Source organism: Aphidius gifuensis, linkage group LG3, assembly GCF_014905175.1.
Source record: "Aphidius gifuensis isolate YNYX2018 linkage group LG3, ASM1490517v1, whole genome shotgun sequence".
Taxonomy (NCBI): Eukaryota; Metazoa; Arthropoda; class Insecta; order Hymenoptera; family Braconidae; genus Aphidius; species Aphidius gifuensis.
In genome coordinates, this window is record NC_057790.1 from 3,368,488 (window position 1) to 3,386,551 (window position 18,064).

Genomic DNA, 18,064 nt, shown 5'->3' on the forward strand with positions numbered 1-18,064 from the left:
ATATGTATAAATAAATAATTGTTTATGTTTATGTATATAATTTTTTTAAATATTTAATTGAACATGAAAAAAATATGAAAAAATAAATAGTCTTGAGAGTGGTATACTTGAAAATGAATTTGATTCGCTGGGGGTCATTGATGTCACGTAAGATTGGTGCAGTTGGTTTAAGTGCAATTAATCTTCGTTAAGTGAGAGGGTATATATGTATATATTTTACAAATACTTGCAGTACAACCATCATGCACAAGGCATGTCAAGACAAGATCTCCCTCTCTTTTTTATAACTCTGTTTTTTTTTTTTTTTCTTTTTATTTTAAACTTTATCGCACACTTTTCACGCGCATACACATCTTCAATCTTTCAAGCGTTATGCTATATACACACGCCAAGTAAACTATGCAACTTAGCACCATCAAGAAATTATATTATAAGTACGTCAATGTTGCACCATCGTTCTTTTGTATATTAAGAAGACTACACATGAAGCAACATTTACTGATTAAATCTGAGTAATTAAGGGAGTTAACCTTGCCTTTAACTTGACTTAACAGAGTCACGCCCGCTTGCCCACCCCTTTTAAATTTTTTTTCTTTTCATTTACACCATTTATTTGCACACGTTTTACATTCTTTACATATTTAATTAAAAATATATAGTTTAATGTAAAATAAAAAACAAACAAATTATAAAATATTTATATTAAATCTATTATATTCAAATTTATCATTAAAAAATACTTGTATAATTAAATTATTAAGTTTTTTTTTCATTATTATTATAATATTATTTTTATAATCATCACAACCATTATCACTACCACATGCATAACTCAAAATTCCCTACCATCAATGTCTATCTAACAAGGCGCCCCACGTATCTCATTTTTTATTTTTTATTTTATTTTTTTTTTCATAAATGCATTTCTCGTGGTTAATTACGCTCGCAATTTGTTATGTAAATGAAACGGCTCGGTGAAAAGTGGCGAGATCCATGTATTATTATTATATATATAACGAATGAGTTTGAATAAGGTTATATGGTGAATCCACAGTGGAAGGAAGTTGAGGAAGTATATGTGAACGTCATATGGATATATATATATGTGTATTTATAATATACTTGAAATATATATATGTATAATATAGGTACATGTTTATGTATATAATCCAGAGAAGCTCGAAGGTGCGGCGAATAATTAGCCTCTGCCCACGCGTGGTAAAAGATCCGAGTCGAATGATGCTGGGGTATTGTGTATATATTTTTTAATACATGTTTATATACCAACAAATACCTTAGTCAAGAACATATTTATATGCGGGTAGTTGTAACGATTGTAGCTATCGTTAATACACGCTTATATCCATGGCAATATTATTGTAGACAAGAAGTAGCAATGCTAGAATTTTTAATTGAAAAAAAAAAAAACCTGAATTTATATTTATCGTTATTATTATTATTATTTTTGAATATAAAAAAAAATATATTCATGAATAAAATAACAAATGAATTGATCAATCAGAGTTCTATTGTTGTAAAATCAAAATAAAATATATATATTGAATAATGAATTATTTAAAAAACAAAAAAATAAATAATATTCAAACTTGATAAGCTGCCTTATTTAGAATTTTATTATTTTCTTTGAAGATATATCATTTGAACGTTCAATCAGTTGTCAAAACAACCCTTCAAAGCATCATTTATATCTATGCAAAAAAAATAAAATAAAAAATTGTTAACTGTGAATATTTTGTGTTTAAAAGTGAAAAAAAAATTCAAACGCATGCGTGCAATTTGAAGTTACTCAGTAATGTCGAGATGAAAAAGACGAGTTGGTTCATCAGTGTTTCACAAATTACGAGACGCTTGAGTTCCTTTCGCATTCAAGCGATATATGAAAAAATAAATATACATATACATATGAATTTTTCTACACATGTGTAATGTGTTTATTTAAATGTATATGTATAAATATTAAATGTGTATAAATGTGGATAATGGCTGGATGAAGGGTGTACAGTTTGCACATATATATATGTAAGAATGTTGATATTAATTTTATATGTATATATAACAACGCGGCTTGCCTAATTAGCCCACCGTGATGTTATTTCCGTCGCGTGACGTCACGTGAGCTCGTTTGCCTGGCTGTGGGCCAGCTTTTCCGCCGAACTATAAAACATATTCGCACCCACGCAACACAATTAGCCCACACCGCGTGCAATGAAGAACTACGAGTACCCTGTACCCAATGGATAAATTAAAAAAAAAAAAAAAAAAGAAATTAAATAATTATTATTATTATTTAACAGCACTCATTCGTGTTTAATAAATTTGTCATGTATCTATAGACAAATATATATATATTCCTAAATTCATGTATTTTTTTTTATTACTTTTTACGGTTTTTATATAGTCATAAGAGAGAGAAAATAAGTTAAAAAAAAAAAATTTATATACAATAACTGGTTTATCAATGTTTTGATAAAATGAAAAATTACAACTTTCACGTCAGAAATGCGTGGATGTAGTAATTAGAATGAATTTGAAAAACATTTTTCAATCAGATAATTTGAGAAATATATATTCTCAATTTATATGACGTATATATGTATGGGTTAATAAAAAAAAACCATGAATTTATCTGATTAAAATCAAGTTTTTCTATTTTTCTATAATTTTTTTCTTTTTCTTTCTTTTTTTTTCGGTCATTTGAATTGAGTTAATTATTTCCTCATATTAAAAACAACCGATCAGCCTGCTGATTATGTTTTATATGCGGTCATATATGTATTTTTAGTAATTAAAAAAAAAAAAAACTTAATAAGATATATTTTTATTTATACTGATAAAATAAAAAAAATACTAAATAAGATAAAACATTGAAAATTAAACACTGTAAGATATATCTATATGTATATTTATGATATTTAAAAAAACAAAAAAAATGTTTTATTTACTTAATTTATTTCAATAGAAGATAGTGATGTAAAAGTTTGGTTGTTTTTTTTTTTTTATCAGTCACCTTTACCGGCCCAAAGAATCGTTAAATACTTAGTCGAAGAAAATAGTCCCTGACTATATATATGTTTGTACTTAAGAGATAAAAGTTCCGGGTGTTTTAAGAGCTCGTTGCTGAGAAATGAACTCGTAAAAAATTTCGAACCCTTGATAGCCAAAGACAAAAAAAAATATATATATACGAGTGCCACTGTATGAGAGTAAGTAAAATGTACAAGAACAAAAAAAATAAATAAATATATAGGTAAAAAAGTAGGGTGCGGTGCACGAGCCCTATGAAATCAGTCTTGGCAGTCAAAGAAATCAAACCAGCCGTGATAGAGACCGATAGACGGTTCGACGTCCACAGTAGGTAGAGCGTGATAAAACTTTTTTCGTGACGACGACAATCTTGCAGAACGACAACGACGACGCAACGTCTCGTCAAATTCACTCCAGACGCACGGCAGCAGCAATCGATCCAAGAAAGTAAATAAAAAAAAAATAAAATAAAAATCCCCAAAAATAAAAAATAAAATAAAAAAAAATGTGTCGAAACCAGTCACTTTTATTCGAATTTTATATTCTTAGCTATGCCTTTCACTTCATTCAGTCTTTGAGAAAAAATAAAAGGAAAAGGAAAAATTTCTAAAATTTTCTTCAATGCAAACGCCAGTTAGTTGACTAAAACTATTGCCATCAAGTAATTGAAAACTTTTGAAGCGCCAAAATGCCGGAAATTAAGGTGCGAAGTTGAGAATATATATAGCAAAAAATTCTAGCTTGATCAAACGCGGCTACCCCATGACGATTGAAAGTGCGATGATCGCGACAAAAAGATAGAAACAGGGGGGGTTTTTATAAAAGGGGGTTTAAAGACTGCGCAATGGCAAAAATAAATAAAATTTTATAAGTAAAAGAAGCAAGTTATAAGAGGGGGATGGTAGAGAGACCGATTAAAGTAGAGTAAGAGTGTGGTAGCTAAGTTAAGAGGAAAAGAAGAAGAAAAAGTAAATGAGGGTTGGTAAAGAGGAGGTAAGAAAGACAGAGGCAGTGGGTGGCTGGGACGAAAGTTAGTATTGATTCAGATTCAGCTAGTTAGCTATGCTCGAAGCTGCCATGTCTTTCTTGCGCAGCAACCCCTCTTTTTATTTCATTTCTTTTTTTATATATATTTTATTTTTTTTTTCTTCAAAGTCTCTCTCTCTCTTTGTCGAACAAGTAAAATCTATTGAGAGTACTATCTCCCTCACGCCGTTACCTCGACGACGACGCATACGTTTAAAACTTAACATGTATGAATTTATATATATGCAGGTATATTTGTATATGTGAGCATAAAAAAAAACGAAAAAATCCTCAGATGAAAACTTGGAGAACAAAAAAAATTATAATAAAAAATCAAAGGTGACAACCTCTTTTTTCTTAAACTCTTTTATTTTATACATAATATATAACTTTGGATATTTTTCTTTTTTTTTTTTTATTTATATACAATTTATTTACTCGATTTTTTTTGTGCCATGTAATTTTTTATTTTACAATTGCATTGTTTTTCATATTATTTTATTTTTAACTTTTTTCCATGTCAATATTTTTTTTAACTTGCAATATATAGACCAAAAGTAATATTTTATTTATATAGGTATGATGAAGGGGAAATGTGTTGCCAAATATGACGATATATTGAATAAAAAAATGAAATAATAATATGAAGAAAAGAAAAAAATTACTTTATATTCGTTTGACATATTTTAAAAAAACAATTTCACAATGTCACACTTTTGATTTTTTTGTTATTTTCATTTCAAAAATTTGATGTTTGATTTTTCATATTTTTTTTTTTGGCTTTTCTTTGATGAAAAAAAATAATAAACTATTATAAAAAAGTTTTTACTGTATTAGTAATGTACAGAATAAAAGAGTCTTTAAAATATCTTTGAAGTTAAAAAAATCGACATATGTATTATCTTGAGTTTCCCCTAACGTAAAATAAATTCAGTCACAATATTTACTAGCATTCATTTGTGTGCGTGTGTTGGGTGTGTTTTTTCGTAAAATTTCCAAGAGAAAAACATACGATATTACTTCATTTATTACCTCCGTCTCCATCTTGCGGAATTTTCTTAAACCAAAAGACGTCGCGACGCCTTAGCTGCTAATAATCAACGTGCTTTTATTTCACCCTTTTCTTCATCCAACAACTTGTAACAAATATATAAACTTTGATTCATTCTGTCAACAAAATAAAAATAATAAAAAATCACAAAATTTATGGAGTAAAACAGTCGTATAATAACAATATAATATTCCCGAGTATCGAAGGTCTCAAATAAAAAACAAGTATGACAAAAAGAATCGAATAAACATTTTTTAAATGATAAAAACAAGAAAGATACAATAATATAAAAGAACTAAAGAAAAAAGGAAGAAAAGGACTTAGCAAGGCCACGATTTTGTTGAGCAGGAACTAAAAAGAATTTCAAGGTTCTAGGACGATCATTTACAAATAAAACAAATGCAACAAATGCAAGTCAACGACAACAACAACAATGATACCTGAATTTTTTTTTTTCATTTAAAACATCATTTTTGATGGTTCAGCTATCGATTGCTCTTGCATCGTTTCTATTCTTCAAAAAAAAAAATACTTGAATTCTTTATATTGATATATTTATGGGGACCAGCCACAAGATGAATTTTTACATCGATCTGTAGCATTTAAAATAAATTTATTATTGAAAAAAAAATTTAACCAACCAGTCAATATCAAAGACAAAGAAGAATTTTTTCAAAATAAATTTTTACATATAAAATTTTTCATCACTATGCAGTCTGTTCAATGCAAATAATTCTAATGATTGTTTTGATCCGGTCAGTTACATGAAATGGATACACCAACTTTCATATCCGTTGTATTGAAAAAATAAAAAAAATATAAATAATAATAATAACACCACCCAAAAATTATATATCAACTGAATTACTATTTATTATTTATTTTTTCAATTGGAAAATTTTTACTGACATATGGAGTATATATATATTTGTCTATATGTATTATGAATATATACATGGGTTTGTTTAAAGCCGCAGGGTAATACTCATATCCGGTCCATTTGGTAAGATCGTCCGGATGAATATTTGAAAAGGTATTATTAAAAATTAGGACTGAGGATATTTAGGTCAGAGGATGCAAGTCACTGGACATGAGTGACTCTTGGCCAAGCCCTTAGGTGCCAAGCGTAATTAAAAAATTACAGGGGCGGCTATACTTTGTATTCTCCTTTTTTTTATATATATATATATTTAATTTCTATTCTTCATCATTATGTCATGTATACATACATACAGAAGTTTTGAGGTTATTCATTCATGGCGCCAGAAAATTAGACAAATGGCGCCACAATTATTGTGATAGTCTTTCTTCAAATCTTAAATTCCGTCTGTTTTATTTATTTTGTTGATTTTTTTATTTTTATCTTTACTATATATTTTTTTTTTATCTTTCCAATATGTCATTTTTCCTTTTCTTTTCTTCGACCTTTGAGAGTCAATACTCACATTTTTATATCATAAAAAGTTGAAACATTGATCGGAGAATATTTAACTGATAATAACCTCAAAATTTCTAGCACAATTATCTTTTTTTTTTATTTTTTTCAATGACGTTTATATGTAATTTTTTTTTTTTCACTTTGATATAAAAGTTTTGAGTCATTATGTGAATCATTGCATGTGCATTTGTATGAAGGGTCATGTATATATAGAAAACAAAAAAATAAAAATAAAAAAATGATTATATTTTATAGGTTGTCATTGAATATTGAAAAAATGCTCAATGATAGGCTATTTCCCCGAATAAAATTGTGGTAAAAAATAAAAAAATGATTGTAAGGGGTAAAAATAAATATATAAAATGCATTTACTTGCAATTCATTTTTTTTTAATATCAATTTCACAGGAATAAATAATAAATTGGTAAATTAAACTTTCCAAGGGGAAAACTTTTAGATGGATAATTTTTTTTTTCTTTTTGCAAAAGTAACAAATTGAAGGGATGTTATTTATAATACATGTAGGGAAAATTCGTAACCATAAATACAATGACACTTACTGCAACTGGACAGTGTATTTGCAACTTTGTCATACATGTCAATTTCAATTTTCCACAGTAAAATATAAAAATACATCAATAATAAATAATAATACATTTGAAAGAAGAAAAAAAAACAATAAAACAGACTGCAATATAATTATAATGTAACTGTTAAATCGAAATATATATCAAGTTTTAAATTTACAGTAAAAATAATCATGAAAATTTAAAAAAACTTTAAATTTAATTTTTTATTTTCTTGAATAAAAACAAGCCTTAGGGTAAACACGTGTAAACATAATTTAATTTTTTTTTTTTTTTCATATTATAATGAATATTTTCAGTCAAATCCTATGTTATTTTTTTTAAAGTCTTGAGTGAAAACAGGGCTTTTCACTTTGATGCTTATTACAAAATAAAAATCGTCCATGTAGTATTTTTCGTGTGTGCTATAAAGTTCAGTATATGTAGAAAAATATTAAATGCCTAAGAGAAAAGAAGGAGAAGGGTAATGACTATGCCCTGAGCACAAAAAAAAAGAAAAAAAAAACCACCATTGCACGTCAGTGTCAGTGAACATACGTATAAAATCACACATTTAAAATGATTTTTTAATAAATAATTTTATACATTATAGACTGTACATAGTGGTGCATGTATACTATGTATAAAATTTATTTTTAAAAATAACATAAATACCAAACGCTCTATATATATATATTTATATGAATATTTATTAGCATTTAGTAATTACCTTATCGACCAGATCAGCCTGTACCTCACTGGCATATCGAGCTTGTATCTACGTTACGTCCTTCGCGCCTTTACTGGCACGCGAACATGACGATTTAGCATATACACAAAAAACGAACCTCAGCAAATTCTCACGGAACACGTGTATATATTCTTTGGAATTTAGATATTTAGTATTTTTTTTTTTTTTAAATATATAAAATTTTTGATAAAATTTAATTTGAAATATATATAACCAATTGTCTATTATTTTTTTTCTATTTAAAATTACAAATTTGTTGACTTGTTTTTTTTTATTTTGATTATACACATTTGATAAAATAGCTCTTCACATATTTTTTTAAACTTTTAGACCACCTTGGTTGTTTTTTTTCCTTTATTTTAAGATGGCAATATAATTTTACGATACTTTGGTATACCTGTTACCCCAAAGCTACACTTTTGGACCTTTTGTTTTGGCTCTTTAATGTCTTCTACAATGTCATAAAACTATTCATTGCTACAAAAAACATTAAAAAAAAAAAACAAACAAAATGGGCCAAAAGATAAGATAAAAAACTGACCAGTCCATTATTTCCCCTCTTTGTTTTGTTTTTTTTTTTATATACCATCACATCTAAGGTATATTTAAACTCTTAAAATGATATAGTTTGACAGTTTTAAAACTAAGGATTGATGTTATTTAAAATTATGATTATCCTAGTTTATGAGAATGAAATGAATAAAATTAAAAAATAAAATATACATTATCAATGACTCAACATTTGTAAAAATTTTTGATGTTTAAAAATGTACATGAAGTGAGAATATTGTCTGGGGTCATGGTTGAATGTGATGCCATCAGTCATATAGCATTCACTTCAGGGTCTAGGTCGAATGTTGAAATCTTTTACCCACAATTTTTCATTTCTCCATTCATTCATTTATTTATATTTATTCACTAAATTTTTTTTTTCTTCAAATATATAAAATACTGAAATTATATTTGGCATCAGAATTATATTCATCTTGTAACAATAATAATGATAATATAATATGAGGGGTTGTTGCAACACCAAGCAACACAACGATCATGGACAATGGTCAGTCAGTGGCGGGTGGTTATATTGTCCTGTCAATGGTGTTAGTCTACATATTATTTACCTTTTTTTAAACTGTCAATTCAATAGTTAATTTATGTGAAAACACACACTTGCATAGATACCCTTGCATTAAATTTACCATGGTCTCGTTGATGAATGCAGGTGAAAATATCCACTAAAATCTTTCAGTCTTTTCAATAATTTTTCATTTAGAATTATTTTTTTTTCTCCCTGCACTCACTAAACCATCAATGGCTCTAAAATCAAATGTGTATTTAGCTAGTTTTATATCCCTTTTTTTAATATGATGCGCGTATTTTATTTTATGGTTCCAAAATTCCTTTTTTTATTATATATTTTTGAATTGACCCTCAGATTCGTTTGCCTTTTTCATCACGCATTTATAAATTTATTTCTTTTAGTTTTTTCAACTTTTGTTAACAGACTGTATGGCTGCACTTGTTGTGAACATTCTGTGGAAAATTTAGGGAAAATTGATGGTCAGCGAGGAAATAAAGAAGAATATAAATAAAAAAAAAAAAGGTGATGCCGATCTTTTGTGTATAAAAGAATAAAAAAAACACATTTCAATACTCTACACCTATTTCTACGAATAAAATAAACAATAAACCTAAATCTTCTTATTTCCGCGACAAAAAAAACTTTAAAAAAAAATGAAAAAGCTTTATATTTAGAATTGCTTTGAAAAAAAATATAAAAAAAAGAACAATCAGCGATTAAATTTGAGATTTAAAAAAAAAGTTTTTTAAATCAATGTTTTTAGTTTGAATAGTAAATAAGTTTTTTTTCAAGTTTTTAAACTAAAATAAAAAAATTTTCGTGGTTCTTGTAATTTTCATTCTATCAAGGTGTTCTTTCAGATGAGCGTCGTTTGACTGGTTAGTCATTAGGACCCACCTTTGGTTGTATAAACAAAAAAAAAAAAAACACACACACACACACACACATACATGAAATTTAAAAAAATAAAAAATAAACGTCCGTTGTCTTTTCTTTTATGTTTTTTTTTTTTATTTTTTGTCTTTGTCGCTCATCACACCCAAACATAGTAGAGGACCAGCAATATAAAACACGGATATTAAAAATATAAGTTGTTTTTTTTTTTTGTTTAATTTTAAGTTTGGGTCGGAAGAAGAGACACACACATACAAATACAGTGTATATATTCCCCGCCTTGACCACTCTAATTACGACTAATTTTGTTAATTACCATGAGGTACTATACCGCTGCAGTGAGGATCAAATAAGAACCCCCTTTATTTTTCGTGTGGCTCCGACTAATTCAGGGGTCCAACATTGTGTCTAGACTTTAAACAACATTCGCGCTTCGTCCCACGGATACTGCTTGAAAAAATAAAAAAATATTGTTCAGGCTTTAAAAAATGAAAAGAAAAAAATTTCTTCATAATTTTATTTTTCAATTTTTATAATTTTTTATTTTCTTTTATTTCTTATATTTATTTCTGCATATATTTTTTTATTTTTAACCAATTAGTCCACTTTGAAATTCTCTTCCTTAATCATCCTATCATTTTTATATTTATTTTATTTTTTATTTTGCATTGAAAATTAACATTTCGCGTGAGAAATCATCGACAGTATAAATACAAAATAAATACACATTTAATTTCTGCCCTTAAGCAGCTTTGTCTTATATACATTATTTTTTATTTGATTTAATTTTTTTATATTTATTTTTACTTATTTTTGATTTTTTTAATTTTTTGTTGCAGATGACATGAGCTTGATGAACAAACTATTTTTCACATTATCAGTCTTGATTTTCCAGTGAGTTACTGGTAATTCACTCTTCAAAAAATTGGCCATCATTGAGTACCCTACGACTTGTTAAAAAAGAAATCAAGAAAATAGGAGAAGTGGGTTTTTTTTTTTAAGTACCAGCACCATGACCAGATTCTCCAGGTAAATTTTTTTATGTTTTTCTTTTTATTCCTTTAAATTTTTATTTATTATTATTGGCTAGTTTTTTTTTTTTTTTTTTATTCTTCACCTTTGAACAATAGAAAATAAAAAAAAAATAATAAATAAAAAAAGAGCGACAATATAACTATTGGATAGTTTTGAAAGGCTTGTGTCGGCATCGCAGGGAGTCCAGGTACGAAAAGCACGTATAAAAAATCCTCAGAAGTATATATTGCCCAGTGTTTTCCGGCACAATAGACAAAAACGATTCACAAAAAACTTTATATTCTCGTTTCTTTTTTTTACTTCTTTTCATTATTTTATTTTTTCTTTATTTTTTTTTCCTTTTTTTGTGAATGCCATTTTTTTTTTTTCAAGAGACGGATGCAAAAGAGCACTAAATAGAAATTTTTTAAGTATAGAAATTTTGTTTTTTTTTTTAACATATATATAGTATTTGAATACGCGTGAAAGGTAACACCTGCTGTATTGCACTTTGGTCCATCAGAATCTATAAAAAAAAAATCCCTTGGGTTTTCTCATATACACATACCTGAGGAGACTTGAGAGACACGTCCACTGATCTATAAGTGAATATACTAGTCACGAAAAGCTGATAGACCAGCTTTTGCTGACACACGTGATTCACCGGAATTTTGTCGCCTCAGGTATCACCGATTCAATCAAAAAAACTCGTTTAATATTCCCAATAATTACAGCAATAATCAAAAAATAAAAAAAAATGAAAAAAAAAAAAAAACAGCACGACATTAATGTTCCCTCAATTTTAAATATAAAAAAAAAAATATATATGAATAGATATTTTTATAAGTTAAATGACAAATGTCCATACATTAAAAAAAAAAATTTATTATAATATTTTTTTTGTTTTTATAACGGTCAAATTGTATATATGGGGATGTACGTTAAAGATTTTTTGGGGTTGTCAAGAATAAGGATATGAGGACAATGAAAATGGTAGGATCTAGGGGGCTTAGTCCGAAGAAACCTGGTGGATGAAATCCATAGCATATCCCTGATGGGCGCCCGGCTGTCTGGTCCAGCCGGTTTCCCACTTGTGTCGTTTTCATATATCTCATACATATATATATTTTTTTTTTCTTAAATAGATCTTTGAATAAAGCAGTTCAAAGTTGATTTTTTTGTAGAGTAATATAGTTAAGCTATATATATACATGACCACTAGAAATATATATATTGTGCAAACAGATTTTGCATGCAGGGAGCATCATCAAGTAAACAAAGCAAAATGACCAGCCCTAAATATAGTCCCAGTCATAATGACAATGCATATCACGTTACCCTTTATTTTAATTTATTCTTTTTTTTTTTTTTTTTTTACATGGGAATGTAATAATTTTTTTTTTCATTGCAAAATGAAGACCATTTTTCTACCTGCCTCAATATATGATTGGTCTTACACCCTCCCCTATTAAACTGTTGTATATTTCTTGAATTTATTTTTATTTATTATTTTTACAACTAAAAAATTTTATATTTTTTAATATTATATATATTTTATTGACGCGTATGTAGCTGCATATATTTGGACAGTTAATATTGCGTGTTTTTAGCGACAATAGTAGTCGGTTGTAACCCCATAAATGTATTACACAATTTTCTTTGACCCATTTGTTGTGAAAAATAAAAATAATTATATGTAGATGAAAAAAATAAAAAATAAAAAATAGGATAACACACGCATGATATCGAAAACCTGCAATTTTATCATATGAGAATGTCAATTTAAATTTTCAAGGCAAGTCGGGAATTCTAAAATTATATATAAATGTTTAATTTTATATACAAGACAAACATATTGTGAGTGAATATAATCGTAAAAATAAAAAATGTACAATGTATTGGTAATAATAATTTAATAACAGTTGGAAAATCAATATGCAACAAAAAAAAAATACAAGTACATTATTATTTTGTGTCGTATATCATTGAAAATATTACATTTTTAATACACAAATATTTTACTCAGCACTCTCGTGTCGCTCAGTTGATGATTTAGTTTTTTTTTTCAAATATATTTTTGGGCCTTCTTCATCTCCCATCATCATCATCATCATATACTTGGACAAAATTCTTGACTCTCTCGTAGCCCAGAATTCCACGCGTTAGTTTGATGAGCCTGTTCACTCTGTTCTCGGCACCTTTTATTTTTATATACCACAGTTATTTAATTTTTTTGAATTTTTTTTTCGTCTTCGCAAGTTCAGGAGAGATATTGCTGAATCGTTTGCCAGCTACTGAATCTTCACTGGTTAACTCTTTTGTGTATAATATTTCTCGTGTTGTTTCTTGAGACATTTGAAAACGCCCAAGTTCTCTCTTCAACTCTCGCAACATTTTATTTTATTTTTTATCTCTCAACCTCTTATTCTGTCTATCGTCATTTTAAAAGTGGCCCTTCTTCACTGAAGAATGCAACTCATACCAATGAATGCCATTTGAGTTTGCAAACGTTTTGAAGAAACTCATAAAACCAAATGGATAGACTATCCCTTTTCATCGTATATATATATTTCTAGTTTTTGATTTATTTTTATACATTTTTTTATTTTTACCTTCTCACTTTTGTTCATCATTCCACAGGTTATATTCCATTCTCTTCGCATACTTGTGTATTTTAAAAAAAAAAATTATATATCTTATTTTATTTCATTTTATATGGTTTATTTTATTTTTTTTTTTTGCTGCAAATATTGTATATAAACTCACTGACTTTTGCGTATATGATGTTCCACTTCATAACCTTTAGCATACATACACTCACAATGGCCACATAATAAGCAAACTATCTTGTCTTTATTTTTTACACATTTTTGAGATTTGCATTTTTAAAATATCTCAGTTTACAGATCGTTCCATGGGCCCTTTTATTGTCTGTATAATATACAAATACACACATACAATTTTCTATGACTTTTAACTGTCGACAAATAGTAATAATAATAACAATAATAAATGAAAAAGATAAAAAAACTACAACTAGAGAATAAAAAGAAATAAAATTGCACTAGTATATAATAATACTGTACAGTCGTTAAACACATTTCACAGATCGGTTGAAAATTTATTGTAATTTTCCGGAGCAATTCTCAGTCGAGTTATTGATGGTTTTCATTCCTCGAATAATGTTTGCATGCATTCTTTATAAGATTTTTTTTATTTTATTTTTTTATTCTTACCTTTTTACTATAAATTTATATTTATATTATATATATCAATGTGTGTGTGTGTGTCTCCAAAGAAGAGGCAAACACAGGACAAAGACGATGGACGAAAAAGTCTTTTCTTTCCAAGTTTTTCTTTCATTATATTCTCAATTCTTTTTATTTTTTCTTGCGTTACTTTTTTTTTTTATTTTTTTTTTATTTCCATTTGCGTCTCTTTATTCCTGTGAACAGAAAGCCCAGTCATGAGTCGGCACTTGGAAAACGATGAGACGAAAAAAAAAAAAATAAATAAATAGGGATGAAAAAATAAATGCACCAAAAAATTTAGTGTTGAAGTAACTTTACGAGTTTTATCCACCCTCAGTCAGCAACATCATCAGCATTGAGGACACCTGGTCGAAGGCCATTCGATCAATTTATATAACCGTGACGAGGAGGAAAACTAGAAACTATGTAGCTAAAACTAAAAAGATACAATTTTCTTGATGCAAGACAGAGGAAGTAGAAAATTCTTTTCTATATTTTTTTTTTACTATCCCTCCCTCCTTGTGCAGGTTTCCATTCATACTCAGTGAATCTCACTCCCACTCACGTTTTGGCCCACCACGCTTGTCCTTCTAGGATACGACCAAGTACCTTGACCTACCCCTCGGTCATCGTAAAAATCCCCAGAATGAAAAAAAAAAAAGGAAAAAGGAAAAGGAAAAAAAAAAAAAAACAGAAACCAAAAGAATAGAAGTTGTACATAAAAGCTGTGAAGAAAAAAAATATATATATTTCGTGAAAACAATTGGAAAATTTGCACAAAGTGTCTTTTTAAAATCTTTTGGAGTTTTTTTTTTTTGGGAGACAAAAGAGGATACGGAGTCGGCGAAAGTATATAGTGAGAAAAGGGGATGATGGGAAAAATAAAATTTAGGGAGATGGCTGACACGTAGCTTTGAAAGACGCGGTGGAGGCAGAGGCAGCTTGGAGACGAATCGTTTCCGATAGAAGGACAGCCTTGTATTTTCCAGGGTTTATTTAAAAAAAAAAAAAATTGTTAAGACAAAATACTCTCTAGCAAGTCTCTTTGCATCAGTATTCCAAGGGTAAGTTGACTCGCGATCTTGATGGTCCCATACGAAACTCTTTTTATTTTTTTCTTATACCTCATACTGACGTGTTCCATAAAAAATGTCAAGAGACAAAAAAAAAAATATAAATGTTTAAAATGAAAAAAAGGAAAATAATAATAATAATAATGATAAAAAGTGAAGCTTATTAAAAAAGGGACTTTAACTGGAATGCGTTAGAGGTACAACCCTCTTCTTCACTTTGAGATAAATTTTTTTTTTATAAATAGGGGAGTTTTCAGAACGAAGAAAAAAAAAATTACATACGTGCCTGTGTTTGACATCTTCTGAAAATATTATTTTTTTTTTTTTTAAATGAATAATAATAATATTTTTAATATTTATCGGCTTCATCATAGATATATGTTAATAATTTGGGTTTCATATTATGAAAATTATTCATTAATAATTATCCATCAATAGATTTGGCAAGCAAAAATCAAATGCATCTATTAAGAAGAGTTAAATCAATTTATTAATTAATTTTTGTAAGAAAAACATTATTTATTGTCATTTTGGAGGGTTGGCAAATTTGGATACAAGTTTTTACAAATTCAAGAGAATCCTATTCCATCCATCCTGAGCACTTCTGACTGGTTTTTGAAAAAAAGTCACTCTAACTCTCAATTTGTTGTTTACAAGATTTGTTGATAGATTAGGTTTATATAAATTTTTATAAATTAAAACGCTTCTAATTAGCCTAGCAAAAATTTTTTTGGACGATGCATGGTTACAAGTTCAAAGAGGCTTTTTGTTATCACAAGGATAACATTTTTCGATATGTCCGGTGGGAGTAGCTCGTGCGAACGACGAGTGAGCCAAGATTACCGGGCAAAAAAGATATTCGGGAAGTTCCGGCCTCCGGTATACATATAGTGGTAGTAAGTACGATGCTCAGTACTATATGCGCCAACAACAGTATAATATAAAGAGAGAGTTAGATAGGAGAGAGAGAAAGAGAGAAAAAGATACTTCCTACCACCCGCAGTCTCCTCCAGAAGATCGCGAGTTTGTATTTTTACTTTTTTCATTTTTTACTACTCCAGCCGATCTTGGTGTCCAACAGCTAAAGTATCAAGACGTTGAGGAGGACTCGTGGTGATACACATATACACGCATTTTTCAAGTAGTGGGGAAAATTACAAATACATGTTGTCGCTATTAAAGCTTATCCCACTCCGTTTTGTAATTTCAAAGACTGGGGAAAAAAAAAAGAGAAAAAAACAAAAAAAATAATATATATATATTTAAACATTTGCGCGCCATATAAGCCCCACCTATCGGCAGTTTTAAGTAACGCCCACAAATTCCCACTCTTTAAATGTAAAATGTTCGTTGCTTGAGCGCATGGTTGTATTGTAGTGGGGGAACATTGGTGTTTGACTGGAGGGGTAGAATGCTCATTGCGGAGGGGCGGGGAGCAGACAGTTCGGCAGCGCGACCCGACGTGGGCACTTCGCTGTCCGGCTTTTCTTCATTAAAATATACTCCGTATATATCCGTGACGTATCGTGGCCCGCGGTAACACGAGAGTAATAACGCGCGCGTCCAGGCCACCGGTGTTTGATACTGTCTTTCATAAAAAAATATATATATTTTCAAAATACGACATAAATACACCAATATTTAATTAATTAATGTTTACAAATATATATAAATAGTTAAAATAACTAAAAATAATTTTTATTTTTTGTTTTTATTTCTAATAAACTCAGTTGAAAACAAAAAAAAATTGTGCATCGATATTTATACGTTAATAATACAACATCAACAAAACAGTGTGAATTATCAAAAAAGAAAAACAAGTTTATTTTCAATTATTTATTTATCTGTTTATTTTATTTATTTATTATTTCTTCAGTTGACGTATTAATAAATTAATAAACTCAGTCTAATTCGTGAAAATTAATTAACTGAAATAAGGAGAAAAAAAATTATCACAAAGTCAAATTGACTAAAAGTGCGTGGTGTTATATTTGTTTATTTATTTTCTTTTAAAGAAAAAACAAATATTTATAAAATAAAAGTGAGCTCCGATTTTTAAAATTTATTATTTTAATTATTTGCATTATGATTTATATATAATTTATTAATTTTTATTTGTATTTTTAATATTTTTTTTAACGTTCAATTTGAACGTTGCTTCATTTTTTATTTTTTATAATTATCATTTTATTTATTATTGATGTGATATATACTCACACCTTGTGGTTAAACCAATTTTTATTTGGAAAAATAATAATCAAGGTGTTTTCATTGTTTCATTATTTTTTTCATTAATTTTATTTTTCGAAGAAAAAAAATTAACTTTTTTGTTTTTATAAAAAGAAAAAAAAAAAAAAACAAAGTGCATCTTCTTTTTTTTTTTTTTGTTGAAAATCTTTGACGAAATAAAAAATCATTATCACATCATCATCATCATCACCCCTTGCCTTGATCTTATGGTTCCTATTTAATCAACAATTATAAAAATTAATTTACAAAAAAAAAAGATAAAAAAAATATAACAACGAAAATAATTAAATAAAAAATTCTGATGGAATTAAAAATGTTTTCATCGTTTAATATTAATTGGTGATCATTAAAATTATCGGATAATACTCAGCACATCAACAAGGACTGTGTGTTGGTTTATTAAATTATATTTTTTTCATTATTTCAAAATAAATAATTTTCATTGTTGTTAAATCCTCAAGTGTAAGAACTCGAGGAGGTGCGTGATAAATTAAAAAATCCAAATGGAAATTTAATTAAAAGAAAAATTTAGTACAGTGATTACTTGAATAATTTATAACAAAAAAGTGCAATCACTGGCTACAAGGAAACTGGAAGCTTACGGGATATGAACCCAGGTATGTG

The 18,064-nt window shown here is 28.0% G+C and overlaps 1 protein-coding gene across 6 annotated transcripts in view; it reads left to right on the plus strand.

The window, feature by feature from the left end:
• The window catches only part of LOC122851467 (zinc finger homeobox protein 3), a 199,444-nt gene that overhangs the window by 74,727 nt on the left and 106,653 nt on the right, over nt 1–18,064 (plus strand). For 5 of the 6 annotated variants that reach the window (XM_044150703.1, XM_044150709.1, XM_044150708.1 and 2 more), the window contains exon 4: nt 10,692–10,881. The gene's annotated coding sequence lies outside the window, so the exon portion shown is untranslated. Of the gene's footprint in view, nt 1–10,691; nt 10,882–17,622; nt 18,058–18,064 lie in introns of those variants that run through there. The other variant, XM_044150706.1, reaches the window with a different exon arrangement.